This window comes from Phycodurus eques, chromosome 13 (genome assembly GCF_024500275.1).
Source record: "Phycodurus eques isolate BA_2022a chromosome 13, UOR_Pequ_1.1, whole genome shotgun sequence".
NCBI classification, from domain to species: Eukaryota; Metazoa; Chordata; class Actinopteri; order Syngnathiformes; family Syngnathidae; genus Phycodurus; species Phycodurus eques.
This window is the reverse complement of record NC_084537.1, coordinates 21683247-21703477: the sequence shown is the minus strand read 5'-3', so window position 1 is coordinate 21703477 and position 20231 is coordinate 21683247. Positions and strand designations below refer to the sequence as shown.

The following is a 20231-nucleotide window of genomic DNA, read 5'->3' as shown; positions in this document are numbered from 1 at the left end:
GTTGCATTGAACTCATTAAAGGAGACATATGCAAGACTTACAGCACAATTTACACTTTTGTTACCATGACTACCGGGGGCGTAGCTAGCGGGTTGCAACGAGGTGAGTTAGCACCCATAAAAGCTTCCTTTATATTTTTCATTGTATTTTCGCACATGGAGGTGGCACTTCGTCACCAAGCAGCTGAGTTAATCCACAGGGGGTTCTCTGTTTACGACAAGCTCCAAGGTTTTGTCTGAGATTGGACCGATCTGCATTGTCAGAATCAGATTCATCTTTATTTGCCAAGTATGTCCAAAAAACACACAAGGAATTTGTCTACGGTAGTTGGAGCCGCTCTAGTACGACAACAGACAGTCAGTTGACAGAGAACACTTTTGAGACCAAAAAAAAAACAGTCACTGAGCAATAAAGGGTTAATAGTTATCTGGTAATCCCGGTACATATATTTTATTTTTTTAAAATTTAATTTAATTTTATTTTTTTGGACAATTGTGCAAAAGATGCAGAGTCCTCTAGCACTTAGAGTATAAAGAGGCCTTTATAGTTTGGACAGCGGTGTAAGAATTGGTCTTTACGCTGCACAAGAAGGCACAATAAGTTAGTGCCATACTTACTTTTTTATTGTTTAACATTTTTAGCATTGAAGTGTTTTTCATACAAATATTTACTGTAATTATGACTTTACCACTGCTTTATTGTAGGTTAGTGATTATGGGACATTCAGATTTATAAAGTTGCCACTCTAAGAAAAGGACTTATAAAGGGAGGACCCTTGCATGAATTAATGTAGCGGATCTGTGCATGTGGCTCATGCAGTGGATACAGTGGCGACACAAACACCCTGTACCCCCACATTGACTGTTTGGCTAAGTATTTGAGTATTTGGTGCTTATCAGAAACTAACACTGTTAGCTAACGATCATCCCTTTTGGCTTTTACATTAGGCCGTCACTTAAAAATGCCGGATCTTCGTCCAGTCTAGCTGCCAAATCGGGGGGTGGGGGGTTATTATGTAAATTAATCCCACTGTTATAGCACAATCAGCCCGCTCACAGACACCTTTTCATTTTCAGAAATAGGTAAATTTGATGGTTGGGCAGGCATACAGACAAACAACTGTTTGTATCCAAACAATCAAAAAGACAATTTGCTATAATATGCCCATTGACAGTTTTACTGATGCAGCCTTCCAATGTCAACTCTTACCACCCTAAAGGTTCACACGAGCCCCCTTTATCATCTTCATAACAGATTGTCATTGTTCTTTGAGAAGCTGAACTCCCTGAGGAATCACTTATTTTACTGACGCCCAATGAAATTCCATGCAGCATGTATACCTGTCACCGTTGATTCTGTGACAGAGCGGTGAAAGGAACGCCTCCGTGTTTTTAATTGTCCTCGGCGACATTCAAAGCCTCCGTTTCTGCCTGCTTGCTTCACTTTTGATGGCTGCGTTTGGCTGCAATTACAAGGATTGTCATAAAAAATTCCCGTCTGCTACATGCCCATCAAAACCACCGACGCTGCTGCTAGGGCTGGTTGACGACAATCATTACACTTCCCCCACCTCTTTGTTCCCATTGTACCGACAACAAAGTAAGCCAAAATCACATACTTGTGTGCCGAGCATTGATTGCAGGTTATATAGTGTCTCTTTTTGGGGATGCTTGCTTTTCCATTTGATTTCTGTCATTGCCTTTTTTGTTCCCCATTAGATTTATCTCTGGATGCGATGATAAAACAGCTGCGACGGAGCAGGCGATCCAAGCATTCTTTCATTGATTTGTGGATTTATTGACAGCAATATGTATTAGAAATACCGAGGCGGCGCTTAAAGAAGTCACGTCAGCTTTTGGCTTCAAGGTTGAGTCGAGTAGACCTGGAGAAACGCTTAAAAAGACAAAATAGCGCTTTGGTATGCAAATATACCAGGTTTTGGGTTACGTCTGAAGAATGCATCTTAACCATTCGTTGAAAGAGAATGTGCGTGTGGATTTGAAAACAATATCAGAATCTATCTGCTTTCCACTCACCGCCAGCTGGTCGTACCCTCCGCTTCGACCAGAGCCCCTTCAGTGTTTGCTAATGATCTCTTGGCCCTTGAAAGCAAAGACGATAATCAGCTTTTCAGCCAAAACAAAGCTCACACACATCACTGGTATTACTCTCTTTGACAAGCAGGATACTGGAGGCTAGTAGGAACTCACGTTTGCACACACTCTTTCATTAGCTTTGGATTGCTGACTCTAATCGAACTTGTGTTTTGTATGGACAGCAATTGCTTTCAACTCAACAGGGCGGCAGAAAGGAGTGTCAGCTTCTCACCCCTGTCCTGACATTGTGGAAAATCATCTGTACACAGGTGTCGTCATGGCTCAAGCCGCTTTCACACTTGCTTAATGGCCGTGTCAAAAGTGCTCTCACACCCAGCCGTTGCGGGTTGGCACATTCTGATAATTACAATTGCTTTCAACACAAAGTGGCGTGAGCAGTGTGTCTCTTAAACACTCCAGTTGTGGCTTCCGGTTTAAGTGGGGTACACATACCGATTTTTCAAATGATGAGAAACAAAGAATCATGTAGCCGCTTACTGTTTTGATCATTTGTGGTGACCAAAACAGCACACCACCCACATACTGTAATCATATCTGTCATAGTACTACGTTTGAGGTCCGTGTCTGAGTCTGTGAGAAGCAGCACAGTACCACAGGGCATTCCAGACTGCTGAAGAAGAAAGACTGGTAGGAAAAAACAAAAAATTGGCTAACTGTTAGCTTATGTAGTAACTAAGTTGCAATTGGAATCTCTTGCACTTTCCATTTTTATTTTTATAGTGGTGAATGACTTGGAAGACTCGTTATACAAAACACTCAAAACAACCAATGAATTTCAGGTGATTCCTAATTGGTGATTGTTCCGTTTCACTTCACAATCACAGAGTCCGTGGCTTGGCCGAACTCAGATGTTTACCAGACACAAGGGTTTGAAAAGGTAAATATAGAACATATCAAACATTCACGATTGTTGGCCTCCACTGTTTTCAGAGTACATTGGGAAGTAAAAATCCCTCTGAACACAACCCCCACAAAAGAGGGTAATCTTTAAAGATAATCTTTTTGAAACATAAAAATTGGTTCATTGCTGACTTTGTTTGGAAGAGAGGAAAAATGCTCAATTTCAGGCCGATTATTTGTACGCGTGTAACCAACCCTCTTTTAGTGGCTTCAAGTTCTGACACTAACTCAAGTGGAAAATTGCCGGGTGGTCCCCACATTCCATGTCAGTTCCATTTATATAGAATAGTTTTCACTAAAAAAGGCGTCAAACTCTTTTTCTGGGGCCACTCATGTCCGTGCTAGTACAGCGTCTCAACAAACATTTGCTCTTTATTCCGCTGCTATGAGACACAATCAAACCGCTTGCTATTTAAACACCGGAGCCGACCAAGAATGTTGACTAAGACCACAGGAAGTAATCCCCCACTAAATCTGCCCTTTCTTTACTTGTAAGTCTCCGATTTCAGCTTTCATTGGCTTATAATGGGTATGTGGCACTTGTGGCTGCCGCCGCGCACTCTGTCTGGCTTCTTTCATCTGCAGACCCAAACAGACTTGATACCTGCGTGGCCTACTTTAGAGCGACAGAGTTGGCGTTTGGTACGCACCTTATATAATGAGACAAGGATGCGGCAGGCATCAAAAAGAAATAATATGCGTACTACACAGGAATTTAAACAGACGTCGCCATAAAGTCACGGTCCTCCAAAGTCGTAAGCACTAGAGTATCTATACCTAACATTTAATAGACTCTCGTGGCTGTAATAAATGTGATGGAGCAAGGATGACGTCCATATATTTAGTACAAGAGGAGACTACTTTTAAAGAAAATACAAGTGGTGATGATACGTTACGGTCAAAAGTCCACTAGATTTCTTGTTTTGATGAACTTTATCATCGTAATCTTTTTCACATACAGTAGTTAAAAAAAGCACAATGTTGCAAAATATACAAAACCGGTTTGCACAAAACTTTTTAAAGGGATGTTTCATTCAAATTTGGATCCTTTTGCACACTGGCTGTCATAGAAGGGTTTTTCCTAGTGTTACTGCCAGAGCTGTAACAGAGGCGGGACATAAACGGTGTCAAAGAGAATCTTGTAATAATCTAATTGTGGGATGCCGTCTGACTATAACCCTTTTACACTGTTTGTCAACGTAATACTCGAAGCAAGCTTTTTCCCATGTCGCGGCTCTGTGTGAAAGCAGGGCCCGACATTAAGCATTTTTTGAGTGGCCACCATAAGCCAAGCTATGGTGGCCCTGTCAGAACTGGTACTGGCCCATACATTCATGATATAATATGATTTGTCGGAAGGATTATTTCATATTTTGCGTCCGTCCTTCTCAGTTGAGCTCGGCCCAGAGATAGTGGCCAGCAGCGTTTCTGGGTGTTGTTGATACATGGCTTTCACTTTGCATAGTAGAGTTTTAATTGCATTTGTAGCTATAGCAACAATCTGTATTAATTGACAATGATTTTCTCAAGTGGCAATATCTAATACACAATGATGCCGATTTTTAATGCAGCAGTGCCGCCTGAGGGATCGAAGGTCACTGGCATTCCAATGTTGATTTTTGGCCTTGCCGCTTCCGTGCAGAGATTTTTCCAGATTCTCTAACACTTTTGATGATATCATGGACGGCGGATGATGAAATCCCTAAATTCCTTGCAATTGTACGTTGAGAAACGTTGTTCTTAAAATGTTGGACTATTTTCTCACACATTTGTTCACGAAGTGGTGACCCTTTCCACATCCTTGCTTGCGAACAACTGAGCCTTTCGGCGATGCTCCTTTTATACTCAATCATGACACTCACCTGTTTCCAATTAACCTCTGGAATGTTCCAAACAGGTGTGTTGTGAGCATTCCTCAACTTTCCTAGTCTTTTGTTGCCCCTGTCCCCAACTTTTTTGGAATGTGTTGCAGACATCAAATTCAAAATGAGAGAATATCAATTTTAATGTATATTAATATTAGTATAACAAGACAATACTTGAGTTGTGGCGTATCTGAAGCTCGCTCAAACCTCAAATTTTGTATGGCAAAAAAATTACCAAGTGACTGCTTGTAACTCTAAAACGAATACATTTGGCTACAAAGGTAAGGTACCACTGTATCTTTTTTTTGTTTTGTTTCCATTATAACAAGCAAGAGATTTTTTTTGCTTTTCTTCTGCTTTGTGCCACCCACAGCTTACTCACTATTGCTTTCTGGCTTGTCACCAGCTCGCATACCAGCTTGCTGGTGTTTTTCCCCAAAAAAGGTGGCAAAGGTTAACAACCCTTTTTATTTTTTATTATTATTATTTTTTTGTGTCTCAAGCAGGGCCATGCATTGTGCTGATTGAAGAGCTTCCCTTGTGCCACACTGGTATTTCCAGTCCTGGGCCTCCACTCAATGGGGGGACTATTGTGCGCTAACTCCTCTCTGGCTCAGGGCCATGTGCAGCCAGTCTGTCGTCCATTGATATGCTTGGCTTGCCATTTTATAATTCATATTGAGCGTCGCCGCCGCCGCTCCGTGGCGGGGCGATCATGAATTATCGGCCAAACCGTGGGAGAGTCACAGATGAGCGGTCAGTCTGCGTGCTGTGATACATCATGCAACTGGACGCTTTTCAAGTCATGAGACAAGGGGTTCATCATACAGATTTAGCACCATGTTGAGACGTTTAATTATTATATTTGTGCCCTTCTTTATTTACCCATACGCTTTTGTCAGCCCGCCAGCCAACAGGCAGCAATAATAAGGAGCCATTTTAATAATAGCCGAGCGAGACGGAAAGTTTTGAATCAAAACACGACGGCGGATTGAAATGAGGCGGAGAAGCACGAATCTCCGCGATCTGTGTTTCCCTCTGACTCCGAGAAAATGAAATACAACGCCATCCGCGATGGGGTCGCCCGATGTTTACGACAGCGATTTGTTTGCGTTCAACGAGGCGCAAACAGCAATCATATTTCATTCCAGAATGTAAAATCTAGCCTCTTTGCCCTAGACGTCTGCTTTTACAATGTTTACGGGATTTCCTGTTGTGAGGTCTTAATCTGTCAGGGTCAAAACTGCATTTTCTGACAGTTTGATTCCATTTTCTTCCCCTCTTAATCTCACCTAGCCCGTGTAGTAACAAGTAACAAACACCAAAGCAGATGCCTACTTCAATATTTTCCCTCTCTTAGAAGCTGCCTGCACTTGTTGTTCTCCCCTGGCAGCCTACCGTATTTTCACGACGATAAGGCGCACTTAAAAGTCTTAAATTTTCTCCAAAATGGACGGGGCGCCTTATGTTCCAAAATCTGTAAATGTTGTTGTGTGACTTTGATAAGCGCTTCGCTTGACTGACTGGGAGCATTTCCTGCCAACACGCTGCTTATATAGAGGAAAGGTGGACGTGACTGAGGACAGCATGGCTGGGTGGACGAGGAGAAAATGAGAGAGTGGCTGAGTGAGGTGTACGTAAAGAGACCGGATGTTTTTTTCCACGCGTCACCGTCGTCCCTGTTGATCTGTGACTCCATGCGCGCCCATCTCACAGCCGCTGCGAAAAAACAAGTGCAGCAAATGAACTCGGAGCTCGCCATCATTGACGAAGGAACTCCAACTGCTGGACATCGGTGTAAACAGGACGTTCAAAGTGAAGTTGTGAGCGGCGTGGGAGCGATGGGTGACAGATGGTGAACACGGCTTTACGACGACTAGGAGGCAACGCCACCATATGTGAATGGATTGTGGATGCCTAGGCTAAGGTATCTGCTTTGACTGTTGTCCAAGCTTTCGCGAAAGCCGGCATCATTGCTGAACAGCCCCCCGGCAACGAGACTGACTCCGACAATGACGAGAGGGAACATTGTTGGAAGTAGTGGTGTGCATGTCTGCCTTAGAGTTCTCGGGTTCTGGGTTTGAATCTTTGCTTCTGTCTGCTAATTTGGAGTTTGCATGTTCTCCCCGCGCTTGTGTGGATTTTCTTCATGTACTTCGGCTTACTTCCACATTGCCCAAAAAAAGCATACATACGAGGTTAATTTATGACTTTAAATCCTCTAAAGGTGTGATTGTGAGTGTGAATGTTTTTTTGTCTATTTGTGACCAAAAAATGGATAGCTGGATAAATGTATTTCTTTTAATATCTGCCACCTTCCCTGTACTTTCTGGTCTTTGTGATGCAGCAGAAGATAGTGCCCCCTGAATTCCACCTTGCAACAGAAATCACAACGAGAGTATGTTTTTTCTTCGTTTTTTCAGCTCGCCTGTTGAATTTATTTTCGCTGCAAAAAAAAAAAAAAAAAAAAGAACACGTGAAGCAGTAATAGAGAGTTACGTAGTGTTCCTCCTCCCACCACTTTTTCCTTTATAAAATAACATCACGTACAGATGAGAAGGAAATGCTGTAAATATAACATCAAGACGAAGATGCATCCACGTCTGCTTTCCTTCTGCTCGCTTCTTCGAATCGGGTGCTGCTACAGTGTATATGATATGAATTTAATGATGTGTTTGGTTCTCTCTCTTTCTAGTAGCTAGTTGCTCAGCCCCATCAGCTATGAATGCAGCACTGTTGCATTCACTGTATTAGTAATCTTCTCAGGTAGGGAGAGCCTGTGCCTTAGAGCGTGGCCAGACTTTTTTTTTTTTTTGCCCAGGAATTAAATGTCACCTCAGGGGTGGGTCACCTGCAAACAAAAGGCCACCAGCCGTTTTGCAGGTCTAAACAGTCTCAGATAAGGAAGCCCTCTCCCGGCGTGCAGGAAATTGAATAACTATGCTGCATAGAAGAAATACTGGAGCACAAAGAGCAGTTTTGTTTGCCTCACGCTATCGCTATTGACCCTCTCATGTAGCGTCTATCCCCATTGAGCGTGCGGGGAGGCACAATGGCTTCATCCAGGTTGAGGGGCAGGAAACTGTCCGTCATCAAGACAAGATCCTCCACCCCACACACCCCCAGACTGCGTATCTCCTTATCAACATTGCCGTTTCTTCTCCTATTGAGCGGAATGCCGGTGGACAGGAAACGGGACAAGGTCATCACGCTCAAGTCTGTCAAAGTGGGCAGCGGTGCACAGATAGTGGCGGGGGGTGAGGAATGTGTCGGCATTTCCCCCCCACCTAGCAAAGAAGACAGAGTGAAGTAAAACACACTGTTAGACAAGACAACATGTTTCTATGTTTAGGACCAGAGCGTCAGGCAAAGCGAAGAACCTCTTGGAATTCTTCTGACGGACTGAAAAAAAAATCGCCTTTTTGGGTGGCTCAAACTTCCTGAAAACATTTTTAGAAGCATGTGTAATGTATGTATTTTAGGAGTCCTGAACACCCCGAAACTCACTCAGTAGTGCCCGCTGCAACAATGAAAACAATTAATTTGGCCCTGGAAAATATGCATGAGGAGGTTGCTCGAAAAAGTCACAAGGATTAACACCTCTTTGACCTGTCAACACGAAATAGGGTGAACACACGAAAAAGTCACAGGGACCCCATGCCCGAAATTGAACAGGAAGTCAACCACTTTCGTTTGATGGCTGTCAAAGGGAGATGATCGTTTTGATGATTTGTTGTGGGGGGAAAAAGGGGGCGCGAGCGTCTGTTTACAGCTTTAATTACAGTTGTTATTATTGAGAGGGATAATCTGTATGGAAGACATCTGGTTGGTTAAATTGTTAGTAGGCAAAAATGATTTCTTCCACACCTCTTAAGCAGCTAGGTAAGCAGAGCGCAGACCTACTCCAAGGCCACATCTTCATAGCTACCCTCTCCTCCTACGAATGCCTGAATTGTATGATTAACACTTATGCCCTATTCACTATATCCCCTACTTTCCACTGCACAATACAACCACCTCCATAGATTTTGGCACACTGAGTCCAATTCCTGTATTTTTGCTGTAGGCTGCTGCTGTTTTCCGTGGTCTACACATTCGATGTCTGTTATTTAGTACAGTGTGGGGGCCCTGGGTTTATAACAAGGTTTCGTTCCTACGGCAGCAACATAACATAACATACGGTAACGCACTAGTAGTAAGTTTTAATTATAGTAAAAATCTTTATGAAAAACATGTTTGTAGTCCATATATATATAAAACAATTAAATGAAAAACAGTAAGTATGACAGGAAATGGTTACACCATCAACTAGTATGAATGAAATGAAATGATATGAATGAAATCGGAAACGATAAACCAACAACTTCCCAAAACCAAATGTCTGTATAGGACCAAGACTGACCAGTGACAGGCAGTACGATGCCGCGGGACAGCCGGACACACAAAAAATACCAAGAAAAAGAAATAGTAGGAGAAGAAATAGAACAAGCTCGGCTAACTGGTAGCATATCCGACAACAACATCAACCAGTTGTTCCTTTAGCCAGTTTCAGCTCGCTTTCTAATTGCCTATCATTCCTTTTCACGTCACAATAGCAGATTCGTAACTCGACCAAACTCAATGTTTACCACGCCCACCAGTATTTTTGATTGGAAATCTTTAACGGGTTGAACTTTCGTGATTTTCAGTAACAGCTGTTTTCTGAGCAGATTGGGGAGGACAAATCCAACAACACATGAAAATCTTTTCGAGACATCCGATAATACGGCCTTTGCTGGCTTTGATCGGAAGGGGAGGGGTCTGAGGGGGGGTGCTCGAATTCGACACAATAATTGCTATATGTGTGTACCCCGCATTATACTCTTCACAAATATGTATGAAAACATAACCTCATTGGCAGATATAATGACTTCAAATGGTCTTTTCCAGCCAGAGCTTTGTTGGCCCATAAACCAAAGTGTAGGCAGGTGCAAGCTGCAAATGAACACAGGCAGGGATGGATAGACACTTAACAGGTCAGTGACACTTCATTTAGTCCAGAGACCCCCCCCCCCCCCCCCCCCCAAAGCAGGACGAGCTGTAAAAAATCACAGTATACATTTCAACTGTGACTTATGAAGTGGTGAATGAAAAGCTGCTTGGTGAATATGTAATACATGTGTTGTTGCTGTTCCACTTTGCCCTTTGGTGCTCTCGATCTGCGTTCGGTTTGCGATGTGTGCCGACACCCTGGCGAGCAGGAGGCCTTCCGGGTTCGCTTCCGGGCTGGATGCCGCTTCAGTGGATGAAGCGAGGAGACACGAGCATGCGATTAAGACAAACTCAGTCACCCCTCCTTCCTCATTCCTACTTTTCTTCATCTTCCCGCTCCATCCTCCGCTTTAGGGAAGGCACCTTGAGCGGAAAATCCAGCTGGGCTTTAAGTGGCGGGGCAAAAAAAAAAAGACAAAAAGAAAAAACAAGCTTGAAAGGGAGTTGAGGGCAGATCAAGCCTGTAAGAGTATATCCACGCCTCACTCGGGGGAGTTTGCATGAAGTCACCTCTTTCGGTGCGTTTCATCAACTCCCCACACAAAAAAAGACATGGATGTCGAGCGAGCGATGAACTAATTCTGTCAGAATGGCACTCGCCTCAGAGCATGTGTGCTTTTCATCTACTGAGCGTTGTTTCCCTTTCAGCTGCTTAGCCTCGGTGACAGTTATTTGTCTCTTTGAAACAGTTTGTTTTCTCCTCAGACGATAACATAGCGTTGAATTACACTTTCTCCACAGCTTCACTGACGTGTCACCGGACAGCACCGTGGAGGACATTAGAGGTCTTGAAATTTTAATCGTGCCTGCTCCACACTAAGCAAGGCGGCCGAGCTCCACTGAAAAATGTCATTGTGCGGGGTTCTGCAACAAATTTTCATGAGCTGCCAACCATCTGCAACTACCACCCCAATTCCAATGATGTTGGGACGTTGTGTTAAACATAAATAAAAACAGAATACAATGATTTGCAAATCATGTTCAACCTATATTTAATTAATTAATTAATACACTACAAAGACAAGATATTTAATGTTCAAACTGATCAACTTTATTGTTTTTAGCAAATAATCATTAACTTAGAATTTTACTGCTGCAACACGTTCCAAAAAAGCAGGGACAGGGTCATGTTTACCGCTGTGTTACATCACCTTTTCTTTTAACAAAATTCAATAACGTTTGGGAACTGAAGACACTAATTGTTGAAGGTTTGTAGGTGGACTTCTTTCCCATTCTTGCTTGATGTACAGCTTCAGCTGTTCAACAGTCCGGGGTCTCCCTTGTTGTATTTTATGCTTCATAATGCGCCAAAGCGGTACGGTTGACCGACTGGTTCGAGCGTCAGCCTCAAAGGTCTGAGGGCCGGGGTTCAATCCCCGGCCCCGCCTGTGTGGAGTTTGCATGTTCTCCCCGTGCCTGCGTGGGATTTCTCCGGGCACTCCGATTTCCTCCCACATCCCAAAAACATGCATCATAGGTTAATTTAAGACTCTAAATTGCCCGTAGGTGTGAATGGTTGTTTGTTTATATGTCCCCTGCAATTGGCTGGCAACCAGTTCAGGGTGTACCCCGCCTCCTGCCCGTTGATAGCTGGGATAGGCTCCAGCACTCCCGCGACCCTTGTGAGGATAAGCGGCTCAGAAAATGGATGGATGGATGGATTGATAATACGCCACACATTTTCAATGGGAGACAGGTCTGGACTGCAGGCAGGGCAGTCAAGTATCCACACTCTTTTACTACAAAGCCACTTTGTTGTAACACGTGCAGAATGTGATTTGGCATTGTCTTGCTGAAATAAGCAGGGGTGTCCATGAAAAAAAACGTTGCTTGGATGGCAGCATATGTTTCTCCAAAACCTGTATGTACCTTTCAGCATTAATGGTGCGTTCACAGATGTGTAAGTTACCCATGCCATTGGCACTAATGCAGCCCCATACCATCACAGATGCTGGCTTTTGAACTTTGCGTCCATAACAGTTCGTCCGGATGGTTCTTTTCCTCTTTGGCCCGGAGGACACAACGTCCACAATTTCCAAGAACAATTTGAAATGTGGACTCGTCGGACTACAGAACACTTTTTCACTCTACATCAGTCCATCTTAGATGAGCTCGGGCCCAGAGAAGCCGGCTGCATTTCTGGGTGTTGTTGATAAATGGCGTTTGCTTTGCATAGTAGAGTTTCAAGTTGCACTTATGGATGTAGCGCCGAACTGTACTTACTGACATTGGTTTTCTGAAGTGTTCCTGAGCCCATGTGGTGATATCCTTTACACATTGATGTCGGTTTTTGATGCAGTGCCGCCTGAGGGATCGAAGGTCACTTTATGTTTACAGGGACACCGATTCATCCAGCCTGGCCCCTTTTGAAAGTCTTTTTATTTTTTTATTTTTAGTTATATTCAAAGATACCCGGCTCTGTGTGAAAAAGTAATTACACCCCATGTAAAATCATTAATCAACTCTTTCTAATCACATTTTTGGGAAAGCTGAGTTCATTTTCACTGGCCACATCCAAGCCTGATTACCTGCAGACCTGTTCGAACAATCGAGCAATCACTTAAATAGAACCTGACAAAATGAGGCTGGCTAGAAGATCTAAAAAATCTGCAACAAAATGCCAACATCCAAAGAAATTCAAGAACAGATGAGTAAAAAAGTAATTGACATCTATCAGTTTGGAAATGGTTACAAAGCCGTTTCTAAAGCTTTAGATTTAGTGACATAATAACGCATTCCTCCTTCGCCTAACTTTCCACCGACCGATTCAAGGATCATCCACCTAATCAACAACTTTGATTATAGAGTACACTAATTCCTCACAGGCGTTCCTCAGTTTTATGAGTTCCATTCCTAATTTCCCACAGCGGCGATGTAACCTGAATTTGTATGGAACCCGCCGTAGTCTATAAATAAACTATGCTAACGCAGTGGTAAAGTCAGAATTACAGGAAATATTTGTGTGGCAAACACTTCTAGACCATCCATCCATCCATCCATTTTCTGAGCCGCTTCTCCTCACTAGGGTCGCGGGGGTGCTGGAGCCTATCCCAGCTGTCATCGGGCAGGAGGCGGGGTACACCCTGAACTGGTTGCCAGCCAATCACAGGGCACATAGAAACAAACAACCATTCGCACTCACAGTCACACCTACGGGCAATTTAGAGTCTCCAATTAATGCCTGTTTTTGGGATGTGGGAGGAAACCGGAGTGCCCGGAGAAACCCCACGCAGGCACGGGGAGAACATGCAAACTCCACACAGGCGGGGCCGGGGATTGAACCCGGGGGTGCTGGAGCCTATCCCAGCTGTCATCGGGCAGGAGGCGGGGTACACCCTGAACTGGTTGCCAGCCAATCGCAGGGCACATAGAAACAAACAACCATTCGCACTCACAGTCACACCTACGGGCAATTTAGAGTCTCCAATTAATGCCTGTTTTTGGGATGTGGGAGGAAACCGGAGTGCCCGGAGAAACCCCACGCAGGCACGGGGAGAACATGCAAACTCCACACAGGCGGGGCCGGGGATTGAACCCGGGTCCTCAGAACTGTGAGGCTGACGCTCTAACGAGTCGGCCACCGTGCCGCCCACTTCTAGACCATAAATATAAAATAATCAAATGAAAAACTAATTAACTGTGCATGCTAACTGAGGACTCCTTCTTGTGCCGCGTGAGCACGTACTGTTACGCCGCTATGCTAATCAATATGTATTGTCAAAACAGTGTATGCACAGTATGTTGGGACTGCTGTAAACTGAGGACTCTCTGTATAGTCTTCATCTGCAGCTGAGCCTCCAGAAAAATCCTCCATGTTGACTGTGTGTAGGTGTAATGATACGCCACAAATCACAGTTTGAATCATATTGGTTGCAGTAAGAGACAAATCTGCAAACTGCGAGCAGTAAATTCTCCAATAAATGAAAGATTGCCAAATCAACAAAAATAATGCTTACAAAAAAGTAACTGCTTAAATGGTTTAGGAAAGTTTAAAGTCAATCGGAGTAATCAGACAATTAATGAACAGTGTGAATTATTGTGCTATAAAAACACGAACAATGGCATTTGTTATTGCTTTGGAGAGGTTTGTTTTTTTAAATGCCGCTGGTTTTTGTTTTCATGCTGCACCTCTATTCACATTGACATGATGCCATATGATGCCATATGAAATGAGTTTGACGTACTGCCAAAAGCACTTCGCTAGCCATGACGTCCACTAGCCAGAGGTTGAGCTGCACGGTCTTTGTTACGGAATAGATGTGTGGCTAGTGCATAAGAGAGTTACACTTCATTTCCCTTACCTAATAATTGGTGTGTCTCTGTACTGTAACAAATGTTCTGCACTAAAAATTCTGAATACGCATACATCACAATACTGTTACACACCTACTTTGTATCAAGTCAGATTTGTGAGCTTTTTTTCTCTTGCGACATCTCGGACAGTCGGCGCGTTTGTAAAATATTCTGGTATTGTTTGTATGTTGGATGCTATTCTGCTGTTTCAACTGCCAAAATTACAAATACCTCCTTAACCGAATTAATAATGAATAACACGTTTCGAGAAAAACGGTTTGGGGGGATTTTGAAACCACTTTCCCCAAAGGAAATGATGGAACTCGTGACATTTTGGTTGACACTAGAGACATATTTTCCCAGAAAAGATCCGGATTTGTGAAACCTCAAGCGGTTTAACTGTGTTTAATTAAGATAAGATAGGATAACCCTTTAATGATCTCTTGAAAGGAAAATTAGGTGTTCCAGCAGCCACAAGCAGATTGTTTAAACAAATTTGACCAAATACATAAAAATAAAAATACACAAAAAGTAAAAAACTGTCATATAAAACAACTTTTTTTGAACAATAAAGTGGTGTGTGATTTTTTGTTTTTTGTTTGTTTTCTAGCAGCAAATAAAGACAGCATGGAGTCTATGCTTTATCCTTGAGTATATTGATTGATATTAAAGATATTACCCACCAATCTCAGGTGGTAGATTATCATCATTATCATTTATTAACATGATTGTCGTGATCAAGATTATCGTGTTTTTTATTATTATTATTATCATGATATTGCTAAATATTTATGAACAAAATAAATCACATACAGTGCATACATCTAGCAGGCGTGTCAAACTCAGAAGCTTTGACTGTGAAAATCATATGACTTTAAATTATTTTAAATTAGTTTTTCGATAAGCTGCTAGACGTAGGTCTTGATATTACGTTTTAAATACACCATACTTCTCCAGCACAATATTGGAGAATATGTTGAGCAAAACAAACACAACAATTACGCTGTATTATGGAAACTATGCAGTGTATACTGTACTTGTGTAACTTTGGAGTGTCTGGAAAAACGGCATCACTCAGATAAATAATCATAAAATTCTTACTTCACCAGCCGTGTTTTTCTAACCCTCAATCAAATGTTTTATGATCATGATTCATGGTGTCATTGCTTGGCCTGAGTTCATGCTCAAAACCATAAAATGGGTGTCATTGGAGAGCTGCGTAGTAATATCCCATCTCGTGGTATTAAAAACACATTTCAATATGTTTTTGTTTTTGTTTTCGTCTAAGTCGTAGTCAAACTGGACGTTCAGTTTGAAATTCTCACTGGTACCAGAAGCAACAAGGCTTGACTCATGCAGATGCTTCGACCGCTTTAATGCTTATTTTCTGCCTCAACAACCGTGAGCGCTTCCAAACTCAAAACACTCCCCCCTCCCTGTAACCCTATTACAGCTAAGCGGACGGTTTATCAAGACTAGACTTGCCGCTATCGGGTCAAAAATCTTAATCTCATGATTCATCATCAAGTGAACAGACTGCCAAAAAAAAAGAATCTATTCTTTCAAGTTGATGTGAAAAAAAAAACAGACAAAAGAAAATATCACCAGCATGTTTCCTGTAGATCCTTCAAATGGGCCCACCTGAGGAATCTGTGTATCATTTGTTGTTTCCATTTTCAGTTGGCAATCGAAAATCAAAGAATGACAAGTTGGCTGATTGTTGTGTTATTTAAAAAAAAAAAATCTAATACAAAAAGAAAGAAATTAGAAATTGCAGCTTTTTTGTAATTTAATTTTAGGCTCAGATCCAAAATATGAAATTGAATACTTGCCCCCCAAACAAGACATACTGTATAACCCACACTTCTTCGCGTATTGTTGCAGAATGATTGAAAGATTGAAAGTCCAAATTATGGGGTTGGTAAAGTGATTTGCCCTAAGTCTACTTGTCCATGTCACGCTCTGTGTGGACATACAGTAAATGAGTTGTAAACAAACTGATTGGACAGACGAGCAGCAGTGAAAGAATATCTTCCGTGTCAAACGTAATGCATGAAGCCAATTACATCGCTTCAAACACATTTGTCCTTTATATAATATGGTTGATGGTTCATTTGATGGCTCATGGTCGTGGTCCCGACAGATTGTGTTCTCTAACGCTCACCACGAATGCGAACTTCTCGGTCAGGGAAACCCAGCTAATTATATATTTAAATCAAACTCAGTCCTAAGACCAATTTTTGCATTTTGTAGTTTTGATCTCGTCCTAAAATTGAAATATGAAATAGTGGGCATTTTTTAATTTTTTGTGTTACACTAAAAACCTAAGCTAAGAAAATAATCGGTCACTATTTTTTTTTATTTTCTATTCCATCCATTTTTTCTGAGCCGCTTATTCTCACAAGGGTCGCGGGAGTGCTGGAGCCTATCCCAGCTATCTTCGGGCACCAGGCGGGGTACACCCTGAACTTGTTGCCAGCCAATCGCAGGTGATTTTCAATTGTCAGTTAAAAATGGAAAGAACAAATGATACATGGAATAAGAGTTAAGAGCTTGGTCTGCAAATTGACACATTTTTGTCCACCGCATTTGACTTAGGTAACGTCACGATGTAAACACCACAGAAGACAGCGCCGCATCGAAACCCAAATGGACTGGATGGATTTATAATAGCTGGTTTCTATTTTGGAATCCTCCTATCGCAATCTAGAGTGTCTGATAACAGTCGTCTGGGAAAGGGCGGGCGCTGCGGCGGCTATTGTGGTCTTGTCTGACACCGTCTTTAGAAACAGTTCCCAACAAGACATGCCCAGAGCGGACGGACTTAAGTGCCATGGGAAACGCTTGCAAAATGTCTACCACTACTTTGTGAGTGTTTGGCCGGATGTCAATGCTTGAAATGAAATGGGAGATATTGTGTTGTTGGTATTCGAAAAGCAAGTGTTGTTTTTTTTTTTGAGGATCCCAAATCTCCTCGCTCATCTCACACCCTTCCACTGGGCGTCATTCACATGTGGCAACCCCTCATGCGTGGCACTGCCGGTAGATTCCTCGCAAATATGTCTGCGGTTGTCTGCTAATACAGCTACTGCATTGCATGATGCATGGACTGTGAAGTGTGAAACTAGTTATAGTTATTTTTGCATGTGTCCACATCCTCTAAAAAGAAGACAAACTGTATGTTGCACTTTCTGAAAAAGAAAAGATTTAATTTGATGATGTCTCATTTTAAATGTGTTAACATTTTACATTTACATTCATGATTGTATTTTTTTTCTTGTCTTGAAATTTCGACCGATTGTGTTCGCACCTCGAGGTACCGCCGCACATTTGAGTTGCTGCTACTTTGTTCCCCTACTATTAAGAATTAATTTATGTTTGTCCTACTTTTTGAAAATTCCTGTTGGAAATCTCCATTCTAAAAGAGAGAAAAATATCTACTCCCTGACCGCTCCGGATATGGGATTATGGAGGCATTCGCAGGCCGTTGGAGGCCAAGCTTGACTCTCAGATCTCCTCTTGGGCTCCCAGTATTATTGTGAAGCAAACAAGATAAAAAGACAAACAATCTTCAAGTACCCCTGCTGTGGCCGCGGCGGGGGCGCTTTTATTTGACTAAAGGCTACACCCTCCTTTATGCCCGCAAAGAGAGTGTCTCCGTCAAAGGAACAATGGGGGCCAGACGCGGGTGGGGTGGGGGGGGGGGGTCCATTTGCATGCAGCTGTTTGCCGTTTCCAAGACCACAAAGGCCAATCAAAGGAAGCTTAATGGGGGATGACAACCGTCAAGCAATGTCTCGGCGCGCCATCTCTGTCAGTCCTCGCCGCTCTGTCTAACTTCCAAAAATTGTCCCACTTTTTTTTTTTTTTTTTTTAATAAACATTCCACTGTTCTTCCGTTGTTGTACATCCCGAGGCGGTTAGGCTTAAAAGGTCAACCGTGACTCCACCCAACATGAACTTCGAGATGCGGACGCATGGACCAAATGCAATATTTCGACATGCATTATCTTTTCATTTCACCGACAGAGGTTTAAAATCCCCCAATGTGCATCCGGGATGTTTCAGATGCCCCCATCTGAGCCGCCGAGCCACTTCCAATTTCAAGGGTGTTGATAGAAAACAAAATATGTATTAGGAGGAGAGATTTTCAGCAGTGTATTATAGTATACCAACTGAAGAAGTGTGGGGGGGGGGGGGTGATCCGTGAATGCAACATATTGAGGAGCGTTCCCGGGCCTGGCTTGGCTCTGCTTCGAGCTCAATAGAAGGCTTAGCAGGCAGGTCAGAGGGAGGAATCTGAAAAGCTACTTTGCTCACAGTCACTCACTGACCAGAATGCATGATAAGGCTTCATGTCAACAGGGCTGCGAATAGGGATCACAGCCAATTATAGCCAAGGCAAAGTGGTTGCCATAGAGATTAGCCAAAACGCTCTGTATGAAGCAGTATTCAATTCCCTTACTAATTGTGTAAATTCATGTTAATCTGGGCTACAGATAAAGATTCACCAACCACTTTAATTTCTCCACCTACAACAAAGGGATGATGCTATGATTTATTTCAACCCGCAGTCATCTTGCTACCGGGCGGTAACCTTCTCTCACCTGTTGTTATCCACTGTCTCCAAAGTTGAGCAGTCAAACAAAACCCCAGATGAAAAGATGTTCATACATCACTGGGATGCTGGAATTTTGCATGTATCATCTTGCCCACCTTTTTAAAGTCTCTGTGAACCGGAACGTAGACGACCAGGAACCTGTGAGAGCTCGCATTAGCCATTACTTCCACAACTGGAATTGCTGCCATGGTGGAAAATCTCTATCAATGACACATTTTCAGCAATGTACGAATGCCAAAGGACAAAATTTGTTTCTGTATGCACATTTTTACTCAAGATTTACACCAAAATATTTATTGATCAGCATATCCCTGCCACAAAGTTTTAATAAATTCAGTTGTGTTTTTTCCCCATAATTTTGATACCCAACCAAGCACCCAACCCCCGGAACGTACAGTAAACATGGACCCACATATATATTAGTCAGTCAAACTGCTCTAAGTGCTGGAGAACTCTGCATCTTTTTGCACAATTCCCCCCGCCCCCCCCCCCAAAAAAATAAAAATTATATATATATATATATATATATATATATATATATATATATATATATACCGGCATTGCCAGATAACTAGCAACCCTTTATTGCTCAGTGACTGTTTTTCTCAATGTCTTTATGTCTCAAAAGTGTTCTCTGTCAATTGACTGTCTGTTGTTGTACTAGAGTGGCTCCAACTACTGGAGACAAATTCCTTGTGTGTTTTTTGGACATACTTGGCAAAATAAAGATGATTCTGATTCTGAGAGACTGCTTCGGTATTGCTGTTTTGGTCAGCAACAGGCTCAGCAGTTAATTCTTGAATGTCCATGCGTGAACAGTGACGGAGGAAATGGAGCGCATTTATTTGTTCAAATAGATTCACCCGAGCGATTAATTAGAGCAGTGTTTCCTAACTTTTATCAAGCCAAGGCGCATATTTTATTTTAGATCAATCTCATGGCACGAGACCAAACAAAAATATAAAAAAAAATACCATATATATATATATATATATATATATATATATATATATATATATATATATATATATCCATTTTCTGAGCCGCTTCTCCTCACAAGGGTCACAGGCGTGCTGGAGCCTATCCCAGCTATCATCGGGCAGGAGGCGGGGTACACCCTGAACTCGTTGCCAGCCAATCAGAGGGCACATAGAAACAAACAACCATTCGCACTCACATTCACACCTATGGGCAATTTAGTCTCCAATTCATGCATGTTTTTGGGATGTGGGAGGAAACCGGAGTGCCCGGAGAAAACCCACGCAGGCACGGGGAGAACATGCCAACTCCACACAGGCGGGACCGTGTATTGAACCCCGCTCCTCAGAACTGTGAGGCTGACGCCTTAAGACAGCCACCGTGCCGCCTGTGCCTATCCAGTTGAACGGAAAAGTATACCTTCCA

General features: G+C 42.6%; 1 protein-coding gene across 7 annotated transcripts in view; it reads left to right on the top strand.

Annotated features, from left to right (window-relative positions):
- Positions 1-20231, top strand: part of LOC133411465 (adhesion G protein-coupled receptor L2-like) — a 118905-nt gene that overhangs the window by 29698 nt on the left and 68976 nt on the right. The gene's annotated exons all lie outside the window — the stretch shown is intronic.